Genomic DNA, 24,668 nt, shown 5'->3' with positions numbered 1-24,668 from the left:
CTCCCTGGTCTGCTGGGGGGAAGTGCCCCCCGCGCCGCCGGAGGCGGTGACAGTGGGGGAGGCACCCCACACTAGCTGCGTCCCCTCCCCCGTTCGTAACTAGGGGTCCGACTTAAGTCGGATTGACATAACCCGGGGACTGCCTGTATCAGAGGGGTAGCCATGTTAGTCTGAATCTGCAAAAGCGATGAGGAGTCCTGTGGCATATTAGGGTATGTCTACACTTGCACCTTCTTTGAAGAGAGGGATGCAAATGCAGCTAAGCGAAATTGCAAATGAAGTGCGGTTTTGAATTTCTCATGCTTCATTTGCATATTTGCGTTATGGCGCTATTTCGAAATAGCACTATTTCGAAAAAAGAAATGCGGTCTAGATGCAGTTGTTTTGAAAGAAAACCCTTTTTCTGAAATAACCCTTATTCCTCCTACAACTAGGTTTACCTTTTATTTCGGAAGAAGGGTTTTCTTTCAAAATAACCACATCTAGACAGCGTTTCTTTTTTCAAAATAGCGCCATAACACGAATATGTAAATGAAACATGGGAAATTCAAATCCACGCTTCATTTGCAATTTCGCTCAGTTGCATTTGCATCCCTCTCTCGAAAGAGGGTGCAAGTGTAGACATACCCTTATAGACTAACAGATTTATTGGAGCATAAGCTTTCATGGGCAAAGATCCACTTCGTCTTTTTGCGGGTCTTTGCCCACGAAAGCGTATGCTCTAATAAATCTGTTCGTCTATAAGGTGCCACAGGACTCCTCGTTGTTTAAGCACGAGTAGTTCAGCTGAATTTAAACATGTACATAGGCCCAAATCCAGCCAGGCACTTATCTGTCAGCAAATAAATGACAGGTAAAGAATTACTGTGGGTATGTCTACACTGCACCTGGAGTTTGAAATAAGCTACACAATTTGAGCTATACAAATTGTGTAGCTTATTTCGAGTTAGTTTTGAAATAGCTTATTTCAAAATTTGGCACTGTATACACAACACTTATTTCAAAATAAATCATTATTCCAAAACATCCCTTACTCCTTGTGGAATGAGGTTTATAGGGGTGTTGGAATAGTGAGCCTGTTATATTTCAAAATAACAGGCGCAGTCAGACACAGAATAGCTATTTCAAGACACCTCTGGTATCCCAAAATAGTGCTTCAGTGTTGACATAGCCCATGTCATAATATTTTAACAGACATTAGTTAAGAGTCTCTAGACTAGGGGTTTCAGATGGGCCTAAGGAAGTTAGGCGCTCAGCTCCAGTTTAACTATTACCTCCCTTAGGATCTTTTCAAAATACCATCTCGTTTTCTGAAGCACAATATGAATGAAACTGGCAACTCCGGTTTTTAATCTGTATTAGGGTGAAATCCTGGCCCCCTGAAAGGAGTGTCAAATATACTTTGGACTTCAGTGAGATTAATAGTTCACCTTGGATGTCTATTTAGCATGTTTCAGGTCTGAGTTGGAAGACTGTAGGTATGTTTGCATCTCCGCTGATACCATGAGTGACTGATGACTGAGTATCATATAGAATTCTTAGCTTCCACTTCAAAGTCTGGTCTCCCCTCAGCTCCACTGGCCAGGTCAGGGTCAACTGCTCCATTAGTTAGAGCAGTTCCTCAGGGCCAGACCTACAGTTCAAGAGCTTAAATGTTCTCTCTGGTATGGCCTGCTTTTCAGGGGGCTGATTCCTCTGATAGGTGTTACAGATCTCTACAACAGGTCATTCTAATTGCTGGCTCTTCAGGTACTTGCAAAGTCTTAATTCTCTAAGTGTTCTAACTCATCCTCTTTGACCCAGTTTTACTTTGTGTTGAAGGTCATTTAATGTATGTATTCTGTATATAGAGGTGCTATGCTTGTAAAGCAATACATACATAATCTCAGCAGCCAAAATGGTCAGATAGGGAACTAAAAACCTTCTACAACTAACTTTTCCATCATATCATTTACTCCAGCCTGTTTGGCCCATCATGCCTGTGGGGGAAACAGAACAGTCATCTTCACTTCGGGCCCCAGAAATATCATGGAGTAGGTCCTTAAGGAATCCATTTTGAAGCACTTGGTGGCGAGGAACCTGTTCAGAAACATAGATTCACCAAGTCATGCCTGACCAACCTAAAATTGCCTTCTATGATGATGCTGAGTTGCTCTGTGGATATAGGGGAAATGGTGGACATGATATACCTTGATTTTAGTAAAGTTTTGATACAGCCTCCCACATGATACTTGCCAGCAAGTTAAAGTAGTATTGCTTGGATAATTGGACTATATGCTGAATAGATCATGAGGCTCAATGAGTAGTGATCAATGGTGCTATGTCTAGTTAGCAGCTAGTATCAAGTGGGAAGGGGCACCACAGTCTGGTAGGGCTGCAGGTCCCAATGTGGTGGAGATAGTGAAGGGACAGGTAATTGCAGGTGAGACACCGACTGGAGGAGGGAGCTTCTGAGAAGCAAGAGCTAATTCTTAGGACTAGCCAGCAGGAAATCAGGCGAAGTTATCTTTATCGGATCTTTTCTTTCACACAGAACACATCTGTATCTCAGGTCTTAAACCTCCACACACACCCACCACCAAAACTTATTGTAGCTTAATCTTTTGGAGATATCAATGCATGGATGTAGGCATTCAGAATCAGTATTAAATCTGTGGTTCATCTTGATTTGAGCCTTGCATACCACCTGAAAACAGTCCTGAATAGTATTCAGCAAAGATTCAAACAAAACTCTCATATCTGAATGCAGGTGAGTTTAGCTTGCACAGAGTTGATGCAAACTAGTTGATGTACAGTAGTTAAGCTGTACTAACAGCACGCCCGTGATTATGCCTCTTTCAATTTGCATCACTGTGTACATGTAGCAGGAGCTTAGTGCAAACTAAGCATCTGACCTTCTGAGGGTATTCCACAATCCTTTATACAGTCATAGAATCATATAACTGGAAGAGACCTCAGGAGGTCATCGAGTCCTTTGTTTTGCCTCTGAGGAATGTACATTTTGGGATTGTTCTTACTGCATGATGAAAGATGCATAGGAGAAGTCAGCAAAATTCTAGGACCTGGGATCAAATTTTTAAAATCCCAATGATTCTACTTTGTCCTATGATTTACTGTTTGCTGAGCAGACTAGTGCCATTTTCAAATAGTTGTTGGCCAGAAAGTACTCACACCACTATGCTGGTAACCATGAAATACACAGTGGTATTTAGTGTTTACTTGAACTTCCATAGCTGAGGGGCTATGGCTTTGAAATTTGCCAGCCACACCACCAAGCAGATGTCTGCTGCTGGGGTTCCTTTAGTAGCAATGGAGGAAAGAGATTAAGGAAGACGGGATCAATGCTTAACAGCTGCTGCTACTACTACAATGAGCTTAAGCTGGAGCATCGCACAATGCAGGACTATTTCTGGGCTTGTGGCAAAACTAGCATCACCTGTAGGGAAAGGATTGTTTTGCGGATGTGGGATGGCCGGCAGTGGTGAGAACTTCAGATTGGGAAACAAAGCCTTTAAGATGTTTTCAACTAGCGTTGTAGCTTCAGCAGCAGCTTACCAGCATGTGAAACTCCATACAAGCTGAAAAGTGAATTGCTATTGCCATCTGGAAGCTGGCCACTTCCTAATTACCTGTTTGTACTAATTTGGTATAAGGAGATTGAGGACACTGCCATACAGGGGTGTGGTGCCATGCATAAGGTACTGTTTCACTGGGCTGTAAGTAAAACTGTATCAAATTCATGGCCATAAAAAGTGTCCTGGACTGTGAAATCTAGTCTCCTGTGCATTTTTTACCCTATACAGAAGTACACAATGTTTCTCAAACTGAGTCTCCCAACCCAAAGGGTTTTCTACATTGCTTGACTCTTCCCAAGGCAGTAATGGTGTCTGGTTTCTTTGCCATGTAAGAAAACAACTTGTGAGCTGTGGCATTTTACTCTGTGTTGGAGTGATTATATTTTCAGCCCAAAACAGTACACCCCTATATTAATACTTCCTGTTTGTTCCCCATACTCTTTGCGTTTGTATATAGATATGTAAGATGTTGAGCAGATTCCCCTGCTAACTTCCCTCTTGTTGAAAATATCCACCTGATAGTTATTTTTTTTCTCCTTTGATAAATACTTGGAAGAGAATATGGGCAAAAGGTCACCTAGTAGGCTCTGTACACATAATGCTTGCATTTGTTTGTCTTTTGGCAGACACTAAAAGATTTTAACCCACTTTGCCCAAGAATTAGAAAGAACCTTGACATAGCCTTAATTTGGTCACAGTGATGATAGTAGGGCTGGAATAACTTTTTTTGGTCATTGGCCTTAGTTCTTGCAATCATTTGAATATCTCTATGAATTGTTGGGTCCTGCTCATGTACCCCCTGAAGTAAGTGACAAAGCTCCCTCTGACTTCTGTGGAATAGAATCAGTTAGGGACAAAGTAGGGATGTAATAGTATAGTTGATTAACTAGTAAGCAAAAGCTTATAGGTTAATGCTACAGACTACATGCATTTCTCCCTCACCCCTTGCCAGTAAATTTTTTAGCAGGCTGGCCAGCAGCCCAGCTCAGTCCCAGCTTGCATTGGGTCCTGGATCTGCAGCTCTGTATTTAAAGTGTATTAGGCACCAGGTGAGCAGGCAGCCCAGCTCAGTTCCCGCTCATGCTGGGTCCAGGAGCTCAGACCCCTCCCCCACAGACAGGGGCTGCCCAGGGACTATAGAATAGTCGACTAACCGAGAAGAATTCATGAGGTTAATCAACTATTCAATTAACCGATATTTAACATCCCTAGGCCAACTTAGGGAAGTAATAGTATAGTCGATTAACTGATAAGCAAAAGCTTATTGGTTAATGCTATAGACTACACGCATGTCCACACCCCCTCCCCCCCACATTGCCAGGACATTTTTTAGCAGATTGGCCAGAAGCCTGGCTCAGTCCTGGCTTATACCGAGTCTGGGACCTACCCCCGCTGTAGCTCTGCATTTAAAGTGTATTAGGAGCCAGCCCAGCTCAGTTCTGGTTCATGCTGGGTTTGGGAGCTCAGCCCTTCTCTCCCCCGGGACAGGGGTTTCTGCCTCCCTGAGCTGCTGCTTCTGTATCAGAGGCAGCAGCATGGGGCAACAGGCAGCCAGTCTGTGGGTTCAGCTGGTTTTTAAACTGGCTCTCCTTGTGGACTAGCTTCTGCCTGACACCCCACGCTGCTGCCTCTGATACAGAGATAGCAGTGCTGGGTGGCAAGGGGCATCTTGGGAGTGGGGCCAGAGCTCACTGGCTGCCGGCCCCACCCCCTGGGGACTGTAGAATAGTCGAGTGACTGATAAGAATTCATGAGATTAATCGACTATTCAGTTAAGGGATATTTAACATCTCTAGGCCAGATGCACAAAAGGGATTTCCAATGTGTCTGCACCTGGAGTTGGAAGATGTAACTTTCAGCATAAGCAAGCATAACCATACTAGCTCTATTGGAGCTAGTGCATTAAAAACAGCAGCGTCAAGGGACTAGCTGCCTGAGAAATCTTTTCAAGACACTAGGTGTATATATTTGGGTGCTTACCCCTTCCCATCACTTGTGCCACTTAGTTACTCTCTCTATTTTAGCACAGTTGTTCTGAGCTGGTGCAGTTATGTCTCTTCAAACTGGAAACTATACCTCCAGCTCAATGTTGACACAAGGCTGTAGGAAGTTGCCTAAAGGTAATGTTAATATATTTGGACTTCCGTAAGGCTCTTGACATAGATAAGGCCCATGGGATATTTTGATTTAAACATAAAATAATGTAGCAATGTTAAATAAAGACTAGTTAACTGATTGCAAACAGGAACTATTATGTTAAGACCTAACAAACTGGGTGTATTTCTAAGGTAGTCAGTCGGAGATTGGTTCCTATGTTAATATTTTTCTTTAAACAGGGATCTGGAAGAAAACCTGAAATCTTCACTGAAAATTTGCAGATGACCCAAAAATTGGGGGAGTGGTAAATGAGGACAGTTTATTGATAGTCATCTGGATCACTTGGAGAGCTGGATGCAAGTAAACAATGTGTTTTAATATTGCTAACTGTAAATGCATGTACAGTAAACTTCGGATAATCCGGCACCTTTAGGACCCAGGGGGTGCTGGATTATCAAATATGCCGGACTATAGGAAGGGGGGGAGGGACTATGAGGGGTCTGGGGTGGAGTGGGACCAACCCGGCACTAGCTGCTCTGCCCCAGGGTCCCCAAGTCAGCTGCTGCTGAAACTGATCAGTGGCTGACTCAGGGAAGCCGGGGCAGAGCAGCTCCAATTGTTCTGCTGCCCAGAGCACTTCTGGGTTCCAGATGGTGCCGGACCATCAGGAGTGCCGGACCATTGGATGCCGGACCACTGGAGTTTTACTGTAGTAACAAAGAATGTAGGCCATACTTACAGAATGGGAGACTCTATCCCAGGAATCAGTGACTCTGAAAAAGGGGTGGGGGTCATGGTGGATATTGGATAATCAGCTAAACCTCTGCTCCCTGAGCAATGCTGTGGCCAAAAAAGCTAATGCAATCTCTGGATGTGTAAACAAGGAAATCTTGAATAAGAGTAAAGAGGTTATTTAACCTCTGTATTTGGCTCTGGTGTGACTGCTGCTGGAACACTGTGTCCAATTCTGCTGCCCACAATTGAAGAAGGATGTTGAAAACTGGAGAACGTTCAGAGAACACCCACAAGAACAGCTAGATTAGAAAAATATCTTACAGTGATAGGCTGAATTCCTTGAATCTATTTAGTTTAACAAAGAAAGTAAAGAGGTAACTTAATTAATCTAGATTACCTACATGGGTAACAGATATTTAATATATTGTTCAGTCTAGTAGAGAAAGGTATTACATGATCCAATGGCTGGAAACTGAAGCTAGACAAGTTCAGACTGGAAATAAAATATAAAATTTTAAGTGATAACTAACCATGGGTCATAGTGAATTCTTCATCACTGGGTGCTTTTAAATCAAGATTAATCTTTTTTCTGAAAGAAAAATGCTCTATGAATTATTTTGGAAGTTGTGTTTATACAGGAGTTCAGACTAGATGATCCCACTAGCCTCTTTTCTCCTTGGAATCTGTGAAGCTTGACCTACTACCTCCCAGATGAGCATACTAACCACTGAGCTAGCAGGCATTTAGGGGGTCACCTCAGTTTCCACCATTGAAGCTGTTCCACTTTGTGTTAAAGGCTTAAGTAGGCATTGGAGCAGGGGTTGACCCTGGGTTTCCCAGTTGAGTGCCCTAAGCACTGAAGCTATAGAGTCACTTTCTCTGGTCCAAAGTATATTAAAATATTTCTTTTTCCTTGCCTGGATGGCATTCTGTGGGTCACACTTGCTAATGGAGCCTAGAATATATTTTGCAAGGGGAGTGCAGCACTTCTGGTTAAGAGTCCAAAAGCTGATGAACTTGCAACTGTTCAGTGGATAGAAGTCCAGTAGCTAGGTCACTAGCCTAAGTTTTGGAGACCCAGGTTTGATTCCCTGCCACAGACTTCTTGGGTGACCATGAGTAGGTCACTTAGCCTATATCATCACCCAAGATGTCGGAATCCTGGGTACATTTCCCCATTCTGAGTCAGACCAGGAATTTGAATTCACAATCAAGGAAAAAGGCCATGCTGGTGGCTTATTCCCCTGTTTAAAGGGGGACATGAAGGCAGTTGTTTAAAAAAAAAAAGGGGGGGGAGGAGGGAGAAGAATATAATTCAGAAGATAGGAATTGTAAAAACAAACAGACATAATAGGATGTTAAATATCAGTTAATTGAATAGTTGAGTAACCTCATGAATTCTTATCGGTTACTCAACTAGTCTATAATCCCCAGGGATCCCCAGTGTGCTCTGGCCCTACTCCCAGAAGTCTCCTGCCAGTCCGTGCTGCTGCCTCTGTAGGCAGCAGCGTGGGGTGCCAAGTGGGAGCTGGTCTGCAAGGTGAGCCAGTTTAAAAACCAGCTCCCCTCGTGGACTGGCTGCCTGATGCCCCACACTGCTGCCTCTGATACAGTCTGGTGTGAGCCAGAACTGAGCCGGGCTACCTGGCTCCTAATACACTTTAAATGCAGAGCTGGAGCGGGGGTAGGTCCCGGGCCTGGCATGAGCCAGGACTGAGCCCAGCTGCTGGCCAGCCTGCTAAAAAAAATTACTGGCAAGGGGGTGAATGGAAAATGTGTGTAGTCTATAGCATTAACCTATAAGCTTTTGCTTATCAGTTAATCGGTTAATCGACTACACTATCACATCTCTAAGACACAACAAGAAGTCTATGGCCAGCAGAGTTCAGGGTAATAAGAGGTTTTTAAAGCGTCCTGTGAACAAAAATAATCATAACAGTGGGAATTGGTCTGTTACTAGATGGAAATAGTAGAATTTTTGAAAAGGCAAAAGTGGTCAGTAAATTAGCTATTTGAGAGGGGGGGGAAATTTGTGATTGAAAGTGTTATCACATATCAATTTCACTAGTATCTTAGGAAGATGGTAAAGACCAGCTACTAAAGTAAAATTTGTAAATCAGAAGTTCCAGATAACTAGCATAAGGGGTTTTTTTTGCTTTTAAAGAGCTGACTGTGTAGCTTTTTGGACTGTTCCTAAAAATCAACTATAAGAATTGGAACATGGGAAGTTCTAGAAGAAAGCTAATGCGGAGCCAGTATTAAAGAATAAATGGATGGCCTGGGTAATCAGAGGCCTGTCAGCCTGACATTGATTCTGGGCAAGACTATAGACTGAATGATATAGGACTCAACTCCTAATGAACATGGGTTTATGTTAAATGGAGAGGGGAGAGAGAGAGACTGTGATTTCTCAAGTGTGATTATGCAGCCCTATCAGGTGGAGCCAGCAGCAGCCAGACCCAGGTTTAATATCTAGGGGTTCCTCTCCATCCATCCAACAAAGAACTGTCTTGAGTCCCCGCCCAATAACCTAGGAAATTCACACACCACCTTTGGGTGCCTCTGAGAGCCAATACTTTCCCACTTGCAAGCACAGAGTCTGAGTGTAGAAAATAAACTTTTAATAAAAGGGAGGGAAGTAACTTGGCATTAATTTGGGAAAAGACCACAAACAGCATTCATAAACATAAACCATGAGTAAAAGTCCTTCCCCAAGAACATCGGGCAGTGTCCTTCTCCTCGCAGGTTCTTAAGTCCAGAAATCTGAATGCCCCTTTCACATGCCCAACCCTTCTTTGCGTCTCAGTCACGATTGCTGCCTTGATCAGAGCAGACCCAGAGTTCAGAGGTGCATCTGCAAAGTTCACCTCCCATCCTGGGTGAGAGGATGGGAAGGTAAAGAGGCATCTTAGTCCACTGGTCGCCTGCTCACTTACTGCGCCTGCCTGCTCATGGTAGATTTGGCTCTGGGTCCTACCACAAGTGATTTCAGCTCTCAGTGATTTCCACTCTTGGCCCAAATCACATTGCAGCCCCAAGATATTTCCGCATCCACTAGAGTATATTTTAAATAATAAAAGAGATGTCTTCTGAAGCCTATTTTAGCTTTACTCTTGAGACAGTGGGGAGAAATAGGTTGAATCATTCTTACAGACCACACTTTGAGGATACATAACCTGCTGATTGAGAGTCCTGTCTTCCCTTCTTAACTTCACTGAACTCTAGGGCTATGTCTACACTGGCGCGATCTTGCGCCAGAGCTATGCAAATGAGGCTAAGCATGGAATATTGCCGAGCCTCATTTGCATATCTAATGAGCCGCCATTTTGCAGAAGAGGCTCTTGCGCAAGGAGCTGTCTACACTGCCCCTTCTTGCACAAGAAAAACCCTCTTGTGCAATACTGTTATGCTGATTATTTTCAGGAATAATGGCATTGCGCAAGAGGGTTTTTCTTGCGCAAGAAGGGGCAGTGTAGACAGCTCCTTCTTGCGCAAGAGCCTCTTCCGCAAAAATGGCGGCTCATTAGATAAGAAAATGAGGCTCGGCGATATTCCATGCTTAGCCTCATTTGCATAGCTCTGACGCAAGATCGTGCCGGTGTAGACATAGCTTAGCAGTGGAGTCCTTGTCAAGAAGAGGTTCTTTAAACTGACATATCGCCTTCCTTTGAAACAGGTTAAACATAGGCTGTCTTTTCTGTATTCCCACAGTAATTGCACACAATGGTGATCACGTTTCACAATCCCTGCATTTAGTGACCCCCCCAACACAACAGCCAAATTGATTACAATGAGCAAAACATCACTTCATTAGTTGAATTTCTAGAAAATCTAAGCAAACAGGAGTGAACCATATTTACATCCACAAGTCCTGTGTCTCATTCTTTTAATAGAGTGTTTCCTCTCCTTTGAGCCAGGTTAAGCACAGCCTTTCTTTTTCTGTACAGCCTCTCTCATGAGCCTTTCTCTCATGTGTGAAATAGGGATAATAGCACGTCCCTACCTCTTGTATGTAGTAAGGCACTCTGGTATGAAAAGGGATGATATAAGTACTTTTCAGAGCATATTAGAGGCATCACTTGTATGCAGTTGTTTCCTAATGGATGAGCACCATTGACACCATTTGATGTCTGACGGAGAAATAGTTCTCCATCAGCCTGGGGCATTCTTGCACATTGCTCTTTACATAAAAAATTCCATGCTGGTAGAATCTTGAGTGACTTAATATGTATAACAATGTCACTGAACTGGTAGGGCCTCATGGAGAGTTAGTGGAGCCCCTAATTAAGAATCTTTGAGCTCCATGAAGCAAACTCTGGGCTTTTTGTTTTTAAAAGAAGTATCTAGCTTTTTTTCTTGCAGCAAGACTCGGAAATGCAAACCAACTGCTAGTAGAGCAGCTCCACGCTACTTCTGCAAGGGAAGATTGGAGGGTTCTTCAGATAAGAACATAACACCAACTATACTAAGTCAGAACAAAAGTCCATCTAGTCTAGTACCCTGTCTTCTGACAGTGGCCAGTGAAGGTACCCCAGATGAAATGGACAGAACAGGCAATCCTCAAGTGATCCATTCCCTGTTGCTCATTCCCAGCGTCAGGCAAACAGAGGCGAGGGATGCCATTAAGACTAGGGATCCCTCAATTACAGCTATAGATTTAAAATTAGTCAATTCTTATCTTTGAGGTATGCTCCAAATTTAGCTTGCTAACCCTCCAAGCCATTAGGCAGGCACAGAACAATGTGATAATGAACAGGAATTGGCTTCATTTGGAGGTGTTCTTTAGGCCTGTCCAAAAATTCTAATGCTAGCTCTGCTTCTTAATTTTCAACCTTCACTGAGGTTGGGACGGAAGGAGCAGCTGCACTGTCTCATCTGCTCATGACTCTGATTACTAGAACATCTGAGCACTTCTCAGTTGTTACAAAACAAACATGCTAGTAAGGATTTCTTTTTGTCTGTAGATGAAAGAGCTTAATTAGTGTGTGACTTGTGCTTCAGAATGAACCCAAATCTCTGAATTACAATTTCTAGCACTGCTACAAATTTGTTCTATATGACTTGGCCAAGCCTCAGTTTCCTATAGTACTTCCTTTCTCTTGCCCTATTTAGATTGTAAGCTTTTTGGGGCAGCGATTGTCTCATACTCATGAGACATACTCAGGGGTGGGTAATAATTTGTTGCTGGGGGCCACTTCAAAAAGTCGCAATGCAAGGGGCAGAGCCTTGAGTGAAAGGGGTGGGGCTGGGATACTTCCAGGTTCCCCACTCCCAGACCATGATTGGTTTGGGGGTGGGGGAGTGCCTTTGCCCACTCGCCTCCCCCCCCTTCCCCTTAGGTGCCCATGCCCCTGGCTAGGAGGAGACTTCCCACACTCCCCTGCCCCCAGGCCAATCAAGGTCTGGGGGCGGGAGAGCGTGCAAAGTTTCCTCTGCTCTGTCCCTGCCCAGTGAGCAACTCACGGCGCTTCTAAGTGCCGCGTGGTGCTCCTCACAGAGCGGGGCCAGAGCAGAGGAAACTTTGTGTGCTCTTCCCATCCCCAGGCCCTGATTGGCTTGGGGGCAGGAGAACATGCACAGCCTCCTCCAGTCCTGTCTGGAGAGACTGGCGCTTTGGGTGCTCACCCTGATTGGCCTGGGGGTGGGGGAGCGGCAGGGCCTCTGCGGGCCAGATCCACCTGCTTAGAGAGCTAGATCTGGCCCTTTTGCTCACCCCTGGTCTAGCACAGTGAGGCGCTGACATGAGCTGGGGCCTTTAAATACAACTGGAATAAGCATGTGCATCTGAAATACTTGTTGTAGGAAAGGAAAGCCAAAGATGACTCATTTAGTTCTAATCATAGTACCACACATGACTTGCCAAAACCACTGCTGAATGCGGCAGCTGCAGAACAACCGACTGCTACTGTGGCGAGCAACCTCTATAACAGCAGTAGGTAACCTAGGTGAGTGAGTGGGCTGCATGAGTGGCTTTCCATCTCAGTGTGCTGCAAGATTCTTGTAACCAAGGTGGTCTCCCAGGGTAGGGTTGTTTTGCTAACTGTGCTTGTGTTTTTAGAATTTGCAGGGTGTGCTGACAGAACTGTAGCAGTGCTTTATTGGATGCTGAAGTAGCACATGGCTCTGTCAGTCAGTCAATGTGTGCAATCAACACACACCTCACTTCACATGTCCTTGCTTTACGTGCATGTCACTATAGTAATGCTAGTAGGAAAAAAACCTGCATGGATGGAAACCAGCACAATCTAGCAACTCTATTCGTGGGCAATGGTAAACAAAATGTCTTGTGGGGCACATAGCACCCTGATAGGTGCAGGTTGCCCACCACTGCTCTATAAGATGACAGAGTAGGAGAAAGGGAGTGAAGCATGATGGATTAAGAGGAAATGAGCCATCAGAAGAGTAAATGGTTTGGTGGATTTAGGTTGCTAACATGGACTGAAGGACTCGCCTTCTTGGGGAAAAGAGTATGGGTACGTCTACACTTGCTCCCTATCTCAAGATAGGGATGCAAATGTAGTGTACTGAAATTGCTAATGAAGCAAAGGATTTAAATATCCCATGCTTAATTAGCATAATCATGTCTGGGCACCATTTTGAAATTGCGTTAGTGTGAAATAAAACGCCCCATGTAGCAGTGTTATTTCAAGAGAAAACTCTTCTCTCGAAATAACTGTTACTCATTTGTCTTAACTTATATAAATCTGGTCAATATGCATGACTGTCCTTAGTGATATGATTAGCACACTGTGGTTTTCAATAAAGCTTTTTAAAGAAAAAGTCTAGGGGGATCAAATAATGCCTCTATTTGCCAAATAATTGCATATGAAATTCTAAACTTAGTAAGACTGATTCTCATGTATGCAAAGCTTTGAATTCAGTTGGATTACTCAGATGAATACATGTTTGCAAGATCAGGCCCAACTTCCATACTGAAAAGTATGGAAAAGTTCATGTTTAGAAATATAGTCCTCCCTCAGTGCTTTAGCTCTGCAAATAAATGAGGGGAAGATTAACATGTAGTGAAGCTAAACGCCCTTGGTTGTATTCTGTGAAATAATGTCTGTGCTGTCCTCCAAAAACCTAGATGTACTGCTTGTTTTTTATGTTTTTTAGCAACCCAGTGCACGTTGTACAGTGATTACGAAAACTGGAGTGGCAACTTTGCAATCTAAAAAGTTTCTTTATTAGGTTATCTTTGTCCTGGCATTCTAACCTCTAGTTATCTCCACCAATCAGAATGGAGCAAGTGCTGTTTTGCCCCCTAAAGGCACATCTGCATTTGTGAATGGTTAACTTTGATCCCAGATAACTATTAACATTCTTGTAGGAAGCCCAAGCAGATGACATTTTAACCTTTCACCTAGTTAGTTGTTGTTGAAAAAGTTATTAAACCCTGTCTTACATTCTACACTCTAACCTCTGTAAAGGCATACTCTGGTCTTTAAGATACACATGCATCTGACTTTACAAAGACTTTCCTCGTTGCACTATTCTCATGCTGTTTTAGCTGTTTGAAGTCTGCAAATATAAGCACTCAGAATCACTTTTCATCTCATCTGAGTTTTCATAGCATCAGAATATATTTGTCAGAATATTGGCAAAGTGAACACTGAAAATACAGACAGGTAAAGGGGTCTCAGTTTCCCCAAACCAATGTGACAATGCTGGTAAATTATCAAGCCTTTAAAAATAGACTTTGAGGTGATTCTTTGCCACCACTATACATACTGGAAGTGCCAAGAGGACAAAACAAGCTTCTGATACTGAAGCTTCTGTGAAATGTGAAGGACAGATTGTGTCACTCCTATTGAGCAATGCTTCACTCTTGCGGTGCAACGTAAGGGTGGCACAATCTGGCCCTAAGGGGTTTAAGATGGTTTGAGAGATATCTCAGATAAGGTATCTTTTTTGCAATGAGCAGATGTGCTGGAACAATGTGTGTGGGGAAGGGGGGAGGGTTGCTGAGAGCTATTGAACCACTGTAAACACTGTATACAATGGAAATCAGTTTAAGCTAAGGGGTGTGTTCACACAACCCTTAGTACAGGCCAGTGTTTATTGTACAAGGGAGTGAAAGAAGGATCAGATTTCAGGAGAGGCCTATTTTGGTTTCCAAGAGTTTAGAAATGTAATTTAATGGCCAAGTTGCTACAAGACAAATACTGGCCTCTCTGTTTAATAAAGATGGGTTCCCTACAGCTCTGCCTACAGGTGACGGGGCTTTCTATTGTGCTGGGGGAGGCCTCCACCCCACAGCTCTGCCCTGGTGTTGCCAGATAGCCCGTGTGTTCTGTATTTTTTGGGAGACTAATTCCACCCCAGTCAGTTTTGGCTGAGAGCCCATGGAAGGCGCCTCAACGCAGCTACAAAGCACCTGCAGGCTTCTCTCCTGGACTATAGCACCACAATGTGCTTGAACAGCGCTCAGGAGCAGGGACAGGGCTTCTCCTCCTCTCCAAGGCGTCACTCCTCCTCAGTTGCAATCAGCTGAGGGCTCCCAGTGCCGATTGTGCCCCGCCTCCCAGCCACTCCCCCCGCCCATGCCAGGCTTCTGTCTGGCAGCCAGCTGGAAAAACAGAAAATACTGGACATTGCACATGACCAGTATTTTCTGAATTTTTTTACCGGACAGAGTGCAAAAACTGGACTGTCTAGTAGAATACCGGAAACTTGGCAACCCTACGTCTGCCCAGGGCTGGTCCTAACCAATTGGGAGCTCCGGGCAACCACACAAAAATTTGTTGAACAAAAAAAAAGTGTCGGGGAATAACCGGGGAAAGCTGGGGGTGAGGATTCAGGAGGTCAGGCTCTGTTGGCGGCCCCTTGAAAATAGCAGCCCCAGATAACTGTCGAGCTTGCCAGCCCCTAAGACTGGCTCTGGCTCTGCTCCAGGCCCCACTCCCACTCCACCATTCTCTTCAAGGCCACACTCCTGCCCCTCCTCACTTCTTCCTGCCCCTTTCCCCCCCATCCCATATCTTCCCACCCAGTTCTGCTCCCCCCTCTCCCAAGTGCACTGTGTTCTTGCTCTTCTTCCCCTCCTCACACACCAAGAAACAGCTGCTTGTGGTGGCCAGGAGGTGCAAGAAGGGAGAGGGAATTGCTGATCTATGGGGCCTGTTGACATGCAGGAGGTGCTGCAGGGGACAGGAAGGTGCTAATAGGGGGTTTTCCCACTGGTGGGTGGGTTTTCTCCATGGGTGCTCCAGTCCCAGAGCACCAATGGAGTCAGGTCCTATGTCTGCCTACTTGTTGCATCTCTTTCTGCTAATGAAACAGGGCCTTGGTCTTGACTGAAACCTCTGTCATTACCACAGTATAAATGCAGTTTAATTATTTCCTGACTCGTAACCCCAGAATGAAAAGGAGAAGTAGCCAATAACAGGATAAAAAGGCAAGGAAGAAGAGAAGTACAGGTAGTCTGACAAGAAGCAGGGAAGATATAATGGAGGTAGCTAGAGATTAGAGGAGGGTAGATGATTTGCAGAAAATTGTAGGTGGACATGGAAGACAAGACTTGCAGCCACAAAGGCATCCTGAAGAGGCAGTACTATGTCATTTGGGACTTCCTACTAAGATGATCAGCCAGATCTGTCACTGGAGAGGATCTAGAGAATAGAAGTGTGGAGCTAAGATGCAGGATGTGAACCTGAATCTGATAAGAATCCTAATTGTTCTTCATGTGAGAACAAATGCTGCTGCTGATGTCTCACCGGAAGACACTTAGAGAAATGGAAGCTCATGTAATCTTTAGTGGGATTCTACCTTTCCCTAGAGGACAATGAAAGTGAAACAAGATTATGGTAGTCATCAAGTGGCTCAGAAAATGGTGCTATTAGGAGGAGTTGGGGATGTTCAATCACTAGAAGGCATTCCTTGTTCTCATGTGATGGACTCCATCTAATTAGAGAGGGTAATAGTCTTCTGGGGTGGAGATTGACACATCTGATTAAAGAGCTATAAGCTAAGTCTACACTGCCAGTTTAGTGCATTGAAACATTCTGGCTCAGGCGTGTGAAAAAATACCCTCTCCCCAAGTGCAGCAAATTACACCAGCACTGTGAGCTACTCCCCTAATGGAAATGGTTTACCTAGAGTCCTGGGAGAGATCTCTCCTGATACTTGTGCTGGGGTCATCTTTTCACTTTAAAGCTCTGCTGGGGCAGCACTTTAATTTTAGAAGTGTAGACAAAGCCTTAAACTAGGAATTTGGAGGAGGTGGCTGAGATGCTCTTGTAAATTGCCATGCCTGAGTCTAATGCTGTGGGAGGGAAATCAGAGCAGATGCAGATCGCTACAACAAACTGTACGCCCAGAATCTGATTTGGTTATGGATAGAAACTTTAATATTAATAATCACACAATTAGTAGGAGTTAGTAGTTTAAACAGAGATTGAAGGACAAATGCTACTAATAGGCCCCAAATATTCCTGGATGTGATGATTGACAGATTTCTTTATCAAATTGTCATTGAACTGACAAGACACGATGCCAACAAGACGTGATGTCATTTTAGATTTAGTATTGGTAAGTAGAAAGGACCTCTACAACCAGTTCTTCCATGAGGACAACCTGGATTCAGATGATGATGAGTTAATTCCCTTTAAACTAAATGGAAGGATATACAAATAAGTAAACTTCTTTAGAAAATTAAGGGAAATAATTCAGCAAGTAGACTAGTCTGAAGACCTTGAGAAGCTAAATGAGGAGTAGGCTTAGAATTAGTTTCTGCAACTTTGACTTAAAATGATTGGAGCCTGCATTCCAAGCAAGGAGAGAAAACTCATAAGGAAGGGTTTCAGACCAAATTGGATGAACAAGCATCTCAAACTGGTTATTAAGAGGGGAAAACTTCTAAGGCAGGGATTGGCAAATATTTTGGCAGGGTATGGAAATTATATGAAGGGCCGTGAATGCTCCTGAAATTAGGGATGGGATGCAGGACGGGGAGAGGGGTCTAGCTGGGGATTTGGGCTGTGGGGTAGGGCTGGGGTCAAGGTTTGGTGTACAGGAAGGGGCTCCAGGCTGGAACCAATGGGTTCAGAGGACAGGAGAGGGCTGTGGGAGGGGTTTGGAGGGCAGGGGTGTGAGTGTATGAATGAGGACTCCAACTGGGGATGAGGAGTTTGGAATGCAGGAGCGGGATTGGCTCATAGGTGCAGGCTAGAGGCTGTGTTTATGTGACACAGACAGGCATAACTGAATCTGGGATCTCTGGAGCTTAGTGCATGAGCCTCTACCACTTGAGCTAAAAGCAAACTGGCTCTCATCTAAGGCTATAGAGCAGACTGATTTTTTTCTTTGTGTAAGTGGTCCCAGTGTCACTACATGGGACAGTGACCCACACCCAGCAGGTATGTGGGTTACACTTATTTCCGCAAACAGCTCACAGAAGCAGTAGCAGGTCCCCATTTTGGCTAGCTCCTACAAGGAGGAGCATAAGGCAGCTCTCTGGTTCACAGCCAGTGGGAGTGGTGCTTGGAGCATGCATGGAGCAGAGCAAGCCATAGACCCTGCTCCCCAGTGGTAGCTCAAGGGCTGGATTAAAATGGCTGTTGGGCCAGATGCGGTCTGCAGGCTGTAGTTTGCCTGCCAGTGCTCTAAGAAATGGATGTATCTGTAAGGAAAGTTACTTCTTGGAGATCAGGAAGTGTAGGGGGAAAGTGAGAACTGCCAAAAGCTAGGCTGAGCTGGATATTGCTAAGGCCATCAGAATTAATAATAAATGCTTCTTTAGCCATTTAAATAGCAGTTGGCAGTCCTAGTTCTTTGTTTTCTCAGTATGCATGAAGATTAGACTATCTAGGTATGGCCCAGCATAAAAGAATGTTTTACCTTGGTTTTTAATAAGGATAATAAGGAGCTTGCTGGTAGTGGCAGGGTGACTAACGGGAACAAGGATATGGAATTAGAAATGACCACATTTGAGGCCGAACATTAACTCAAACAACTTAATGAGACCAAATCATGGTGCGTGACTAATCTCTATCCAAGAATATTAATGGAATGATTCATGACTTACAAGCCTAATAGCAAGGATTTGTAATGAATCTAAACTTAGGGTTGTATTCAGACTGGAGAATAGAAAATATAGTACCTATATCTAAGAAATAAGAGAAAGTTATCTGGGAAACTACAGGCCAATTAGTTTAATCTCATGTGTATGCTAGGTCTTAAAACAAATTGAGAGAAAGTAATTTAAGATATACAGGAAAATGGGAATTGGGTAAAATATTATATGTTTTTCTTTTTGACCAATGTGTGCTTTTTTCTTGAGAACTGATTTTCCAGGCCAAAGAACTGCAGTAAATCGAATCTACCTGGATTTCAATATCACATTTGGTACAGTAATATATGGGAAACTCTCAGAGGGGTAGCCATGTTAGTCTGTATCTTCAAAAACAACAAGGAGTCCTGTGGCACCTTAGTCCTTGTCTACACTAGGGGTGTGTCTAGACTACAGAGTTTTGTCGACAAAAGTGGACTTTTGTCGACAAAACTATACCTGGGTCTACACTACCGCTGAGTTCTGCCAACACAACTCAGCAGTTTTGTCAACGCTAGTAAACCTCATTTTACGAGGCAGAGTTTCTGTCGACAGAAGGTGTTATTGCATGTAAACTGTCCTTTGCATCTACACTACCATGTCGACAAAGCAGCTTGCTTTGTCGACAGAACTCAATGTAGTCTAGACGCTCTTTGTCGACAGAAGTTTTGTCGACAGTATCTGTCGACAAAACTTCTGTCGACAGAAGCCTGTAGTCTAGACGTACCCTAGGAGACTAACAGATTTATTAGGGCATAAACTTTCATGAGTAAAACCCGCTTCAGCCCTATTTCTTAAAAGAAAAGACCACCACTGTTAGATGAGAGTGAGGTTACAAGTGGAGTTCCTCAAAGATTGGTCATGGGACCAGTCGTATTTAACATTTTCATGAACGATTTTGTTCCTATATCTTATGCTGTGCTAATAACTTATCTTCAAATTTATTGGAGGAATCAGAATAACAAACTAGAAGATCTGAATGACTTTAACCTCAGTAATAGAAATAAGATATAGTTTAATAATGCAAAGTGCAAGGTCATGCACTTAAAGACTAATGAGGACCTACCAAGCTGGGAAACTACCAGTCGGAAGTGACTATGAAGGATCATAGAATCATAGAATCATAGAATAATAGGACTGGAAGGGACCTCGAGAGGTCATCGAGTCCAGCCCCCCGCCCTCAAGGCAGGATCAAGCTCCGTCTACACCATCCCTGACAGATGTCTATCTAACCTGTTCTTAAATATCTCCAGAGAGGGAGATTCCACCACCTCCCTTGGCAGTTTATTCCAATATTTGACCACCCTGACAGTTAGGAAATTTTCCTAATGTCCAATCTAAACCTCCCCTGCTGCACTTTAAGCCCATTACTCCTTGTCCTGTCCTCAGAAACCAAGAGGAACAAATTTTCTCCTTCCTCCTTGTGACACCCTTTTAGATATTTGAAAACCGCTATCATGTCCCCCCTTAATCTTCTTTTTTCCAAACTAAACAAGCCCAGTTCATGAAGCCTGGCTTCATAGGTCATGTTCTCTAAACCTTTAATCATTCTTGTCGCTCTTCTCTGTACCCTTTCCAATTTCTCCACATCTTTCTTGAAATGTGGTGCCCAGAACTGGACACAGTACTCCAGCTGAGGCCTAACTAGTGCAGAGTAGAGCGGCAGAATGACTTCACGAGTTTTGCTTACAACACACCTGTTGATACAACCTAGAATCATATTTGCTTTTTTTGCAACAGCATCACACTGTTGACTCATATTCAACTTGTGGTCCACTATGACCCCTAGATCCCTTTCTGCCATGCTCCTTCCTAGACAGTCGCTTCCCATCTTGTATGTATGGAACTGATTGTTCCTTCCTAAGTGGAGCACTTTGCATTTCTCTTTATTAAACCTCATCCTGTTTACTTCTGACCATTTCTCTAACTTGCTAAGGTCATTTTGAATTATGTCCCTATCCTCCAAAGAAGTTGCAACCCCACCCAGTTTGGTATCATCTGCAAACTTAATAAGCGTACTCTCTATCCCAATATCTACATCATTGATGAAGATATTGAACAGTACGGGTCCCAAAACAGACCCTTGAGGAACTCCACTTGTTATCCCTTTCCAGCAGGATTTAGAACCGTTAACAACAACTCTCTGACTACGGTTATCCAGCCAATTATGCACCCACCTTATCGTGGCCCTATCTAAGTTATATTTGCCTAGTTTATCAATAAGAATATCATGCGAGACCGTATCAAATGCCTTACTAAAGTCTAGGTATATGACATCCACCGCTTCTCCCTTATCCACAAGGCTCGTTATCCTATCAAAGAAAGCTATCAGATTAGTTTGGCATGACTTGTTCTTCACAAACCCATGCTGGCTATTCCCTATCACTTTATTACCTTCCAAGTGTTTGCATATGATTTCCTTAATTACCTGCTCCATTATCTTCCCTGGAACAGACGTTAAACTGACCGGTCTGTAGTTTCCTGGGTTGTTCTTATTCCCCTTTTTATAGATGGGCACAATATTTGCCCTTTTCCAGTCTTCTGGAATCTCCCGTCTGCCATGATTTTTCAAAAATCATAGCTACAGGCTCAGATACCTCCTCTATCAGCTCCTTGAGTATCCTGGGATGCATTTCATCAGGACCTGGTGACTTGCTGACATCTAACTTTCCTAAGTGATTTTTAACTTGTTCTTTGTGTATCCTATCTTCTAAACTTACCCTCTCTCTGCTTGTATTCACTACGTTAGGCACACCTCCAGACTTCTCGGTGAAGACCGAAACAAAGAAGTCATTGAGCATCTCTGCCATTTCCAAGTTTCCTGTTACTGGCATACAAGAGTAAAGTCAAAAGTTTAAATGTATTACTACACTTAATAAAACCCCATGGACTTTCAACACTTAAACAGTTCTTGCTCAATGGTAAGAGCTAAAGTACAAGATGAAATGTGCAGATAGAATGGCCATCTTTGGAACAACCTTATTGTATATCAAGGGAAACAAAATATTGAGAGGCTTCAGCTCTGGAAATGTAATAAATTGTTCCAAATATATCATCAGGAAAACTAAACCTTAATATGGAATATTTGTTTTCCAATGCTACCTAGGGTCTAAAAGTACAGATGATTCATAAATATTTAGCATTGCAATAAGATAAGGTCATCTGAGCTAGGTTTTCTGGGACTATATGCTAACTAATAATCACTAGAATAAAATTTTGCTGTGATCATGCCCCTCTTCCAACTCAGCTTCAGCCCATGGAGGGAGGGTTGGAAAAAGGCTGGGTATGCCAGCTGAGAATCCCCCTCATGCTCACATAAAGCAAAAGAGCATGAATCTGGTCCAATGCTTTGTTCCTTAGCATCATGTTTGAAATTGGGATATATAAATACTGGCTGCTACACAGAGAGAACTAATTGCACATAGGGATGTAAAAATGAATAAAAATATTAACTGTATAACCAATAGAAATTCTACTGATATTGGAGAAACAATTCCCATAGCTGAGATGTCAAAAAGATTCTGCAGTCCCTGGGTTTTGCTTGGTGGTCTGGTTTAGGTGTATATAATATCTTAGCTTAAAAGATCAGTTTCTATCCTGTTCATGGTACTATGGCTGCAGCATGATGCAATGTTTGATTCCGTGGAGCAACACAGAGCCCCCAGGAAGTGGGGGCAGCCTGGGGAGTTAGCTGCTCTGTTTCCTTGTGGAAAAAATTGAACAGCAACAGGGTGTGTTTTTCTTGTTTGTTTTTTCCAAAATGAAAGCACTTTGTCATGTCCTTTTCCAAGGGATTTATTTAATGTTGGAATTTCCCATAGGACAGAAACTCTGAGGTTTTGACTAGCTCTGGTTAAGAGAGCCGTGACATCATAGCCACTGCTTCCTAAAGTCATACTAAAGTCACTTTAAACAGGACTATATAGCACTTTAAAGACTAACAAGATGGTTTATTAGATGATGAGCTTTCGTGGGCCAGACCCGTTTCCTCAGATCAAATAGTGGAAGAAAATTGTCACAACCATATATACCAAAGGATACAATTAAAAAAAATGAACACATATGAAAAGGACAAATTAAATTTCAGAACAGAAGGGGGATGAGGCAGGGGGAGGTAAATGTCTGTGAGCTAATGAGGTGTAACAGTTAATTCGAGCTAAGGACATAGTTCGAATTGCCGTTTCACTGCCGTGTGTAGCTGCGGGCAGTTACTTCGGACTATTGGAATTTAAAATGGTGACTGGACGGGAACATGCAAATAAAGCCCAGGATATTTAAATCCCGGGCTTCATTTGCAACTTCGAATGCCTACATTAGCCTCCCTAGTTTGAAGTAGGGGGCTAGTGTAGACATACCATAAATGTGTGGAGAAACTTAGGGCCCACAAGAGTCTAAAGCTGGTGCAGGGGTATGTACAGGTTTTGCCTTTCACTGATTTTCCTGAAGATCTGATAGAGTTGAGGATGGGCCCTGAACTTGTTTCTATGTGAAAGATGATCAATTTTGTTGGGTAGGAACTCTATGAGCAGGTCTGTACTGAGATAATCCTAACAGAGAATTCTCTTCTACAGATGTTACTGTAGGATGAGGTCACCTGGTCCTTCAGAGGGGCCTAGTGACTTTTAGCCAACTTTCAAAATAATTGGGGATGATTACATGATCATTGCATCAATTTTGGACTAGTGGCTGTAAGCACTGTTGCATTAGAATTCCTCTAAGCTGTTATACAAAACCTGTAATAATGCAATTGTAAATATGGTGACAAATCAGAGGCTAGACAGGAGACTTTACAGAGTTTCTAAATGTTTTGGTAAAGGAAGCTAATTTAATCAACTGTGAATTAATATAGCAAGAACTAAAATATCTGACCTTGAGTATGCATAAAAGTTTTGTGCTTTCTCAAATTCATAACAAAAATAAATCAGAATTGTTGCTACATGTTCATTTTTAATTATTCCATTTACTGCTATGCAGACTAGAAGTCACCAGAACATTATGCACCAGTCATGCAGGAACAAAGCTAGGGATCTTCTTTGATACAGTTATTTTCCTGATGAGTGATCACTGAACAGCCCAAAAAGTTTTTATGAAGAACTTTGCTATCATAACTAAACTGCAAATTAAGATAATTTTAAATCACCAGTGGTACCGAAAGTGCCACTGTAACACGCTGCTGGAGATATCCTGAGTTGTGAGCCACTGTTACTGCTCTGCCTCAATAATGGTATGTCTAGACTGCAGTACTGTTTCAGGATACCGGAAGTATCTCGAAATAGCAATTCCACATCTTGTTCAATAATAAGTCTTTGAACCAACTTGTTATTTTGAAATGAAATAACGGGCTTGCTATTCCGACATCCCTGTAACCTTTGTTCCACGAGACGTTTCAGAATAGCAGTTTACTTTGAAATTTGGTGCTATGTAGACAGTGCCAAATTTTAAAATAGGCTATTTTGAAATTAGTTTGACATAAAATGCACAATTTGTATAGCTCAAATTGTGTATCTTATTTCAACCTATGGGTACAATGTAGATGCGCCCTAAGAATTGAGCAAATAACCTCTGTCAGCTCCCTGCCCCACAAGTTTCTCTTCCTCACCATCTTTTTTCACCCAGACTTTGCTGACCAGGTAACAGTCGGGGAACTCTAGCCCCCAAATTCCTCACAGATGTTTCTTGGCAACACACAGCCTCTACAACTGTACATTCACATATAGATATTAAGTTTGCTTCTTTGTTAGTACATCCTAGCTTAGCTGTTTAACTGGGTTAAAGACACTCTTCCCTTTCAACATAGCATGGAACTGATTTATAGTAAAACAAGTTTACAAAAGAGCTTGAATTAAGTGGTGCCACATAAAAGAGAGAAAGGCAGAGATAGTTACAAGCACATAAGAGTGAACATGTGTATCTAAAAGACTAAAACTTAGTCTAGCAAGATACTCTTTGTCCCAGATGGTTTCTCTCACCTCTGATCTCCTTTTCAGCTTTTTACAGGAACAGACATCATATAGCTTGGTTTCTTTGTCTCCTAAGGCAAAGGATCAAGATGCAGTCTGTTCCTTATATTGGCAAAGAGATGGTGTTGTCTTACAAGTCGGGAAGGCCTCCAAAGAATTCAGTGTTTCTCTTTGTTTCTTTGGCATGCAGGAGCAGGTTAATTCTTTGTCTCTTGAATTCAGCAACAGAATGACCTTGCCAGGTTAGCTTGA

At 43.0% G+C, this 24,668-nt stretch overlaps 2 long non-coding RNA genes across 3 annotated transcripts in view; one reads left to right on the top strand and one right to left on the bottom strand.

The window, feature by feature from the left end:
* The window catches only part of LOC142829636 (uncharacterized), a 27,777-nt gene extending 3,109 nt beyond the window's left edge, over positions 1–24,668 (bottom strand). Inside the window, exon 1 of the long non-coding RNA XR_012904262.1 lies at positions 24,426–24,668. This is a non-coding gene — a long non-coding RNA (uncharacterized LOC142829636). The remainder of the gene's footprint in view (positions 1–24,425) is intronic.
* Positions 9,984–24,668, top strand: part of LOC142829637 (uncharacterized) — a 42,001-nt gene continuing 27,316 nt past the window's right edge. For both annotated transcript variants that reach the window (XR_012904263.1, XR_012904264.1), the window contains exon 1: positions 9,984–12,352. This is a non-coding gene — a long non-coding RNA (uncharacterized LOC142829637). The remainder of the gene's footprint in view (positions 12,353–24,668) is intronic.

The sequence above is a fragment of the Pelodiscus sinensis genome, chromosome 5, assembly GCF_049634645.1.
Source record: "Pelodiscus sinensis isolate JC-2024 chromosome 5, ASM4963464v1, whole genome shotgun sequence".
NCBI lineage: Eukaryota > Metazoa > Chordata > Testudines > Trionychidae > Pelodiscus > Pelodiscus sinensis.
Note: the sequence above shows the minus strand (reverse complement) of the source record. Positions and strands in the feature narration are given on the sequence as shown.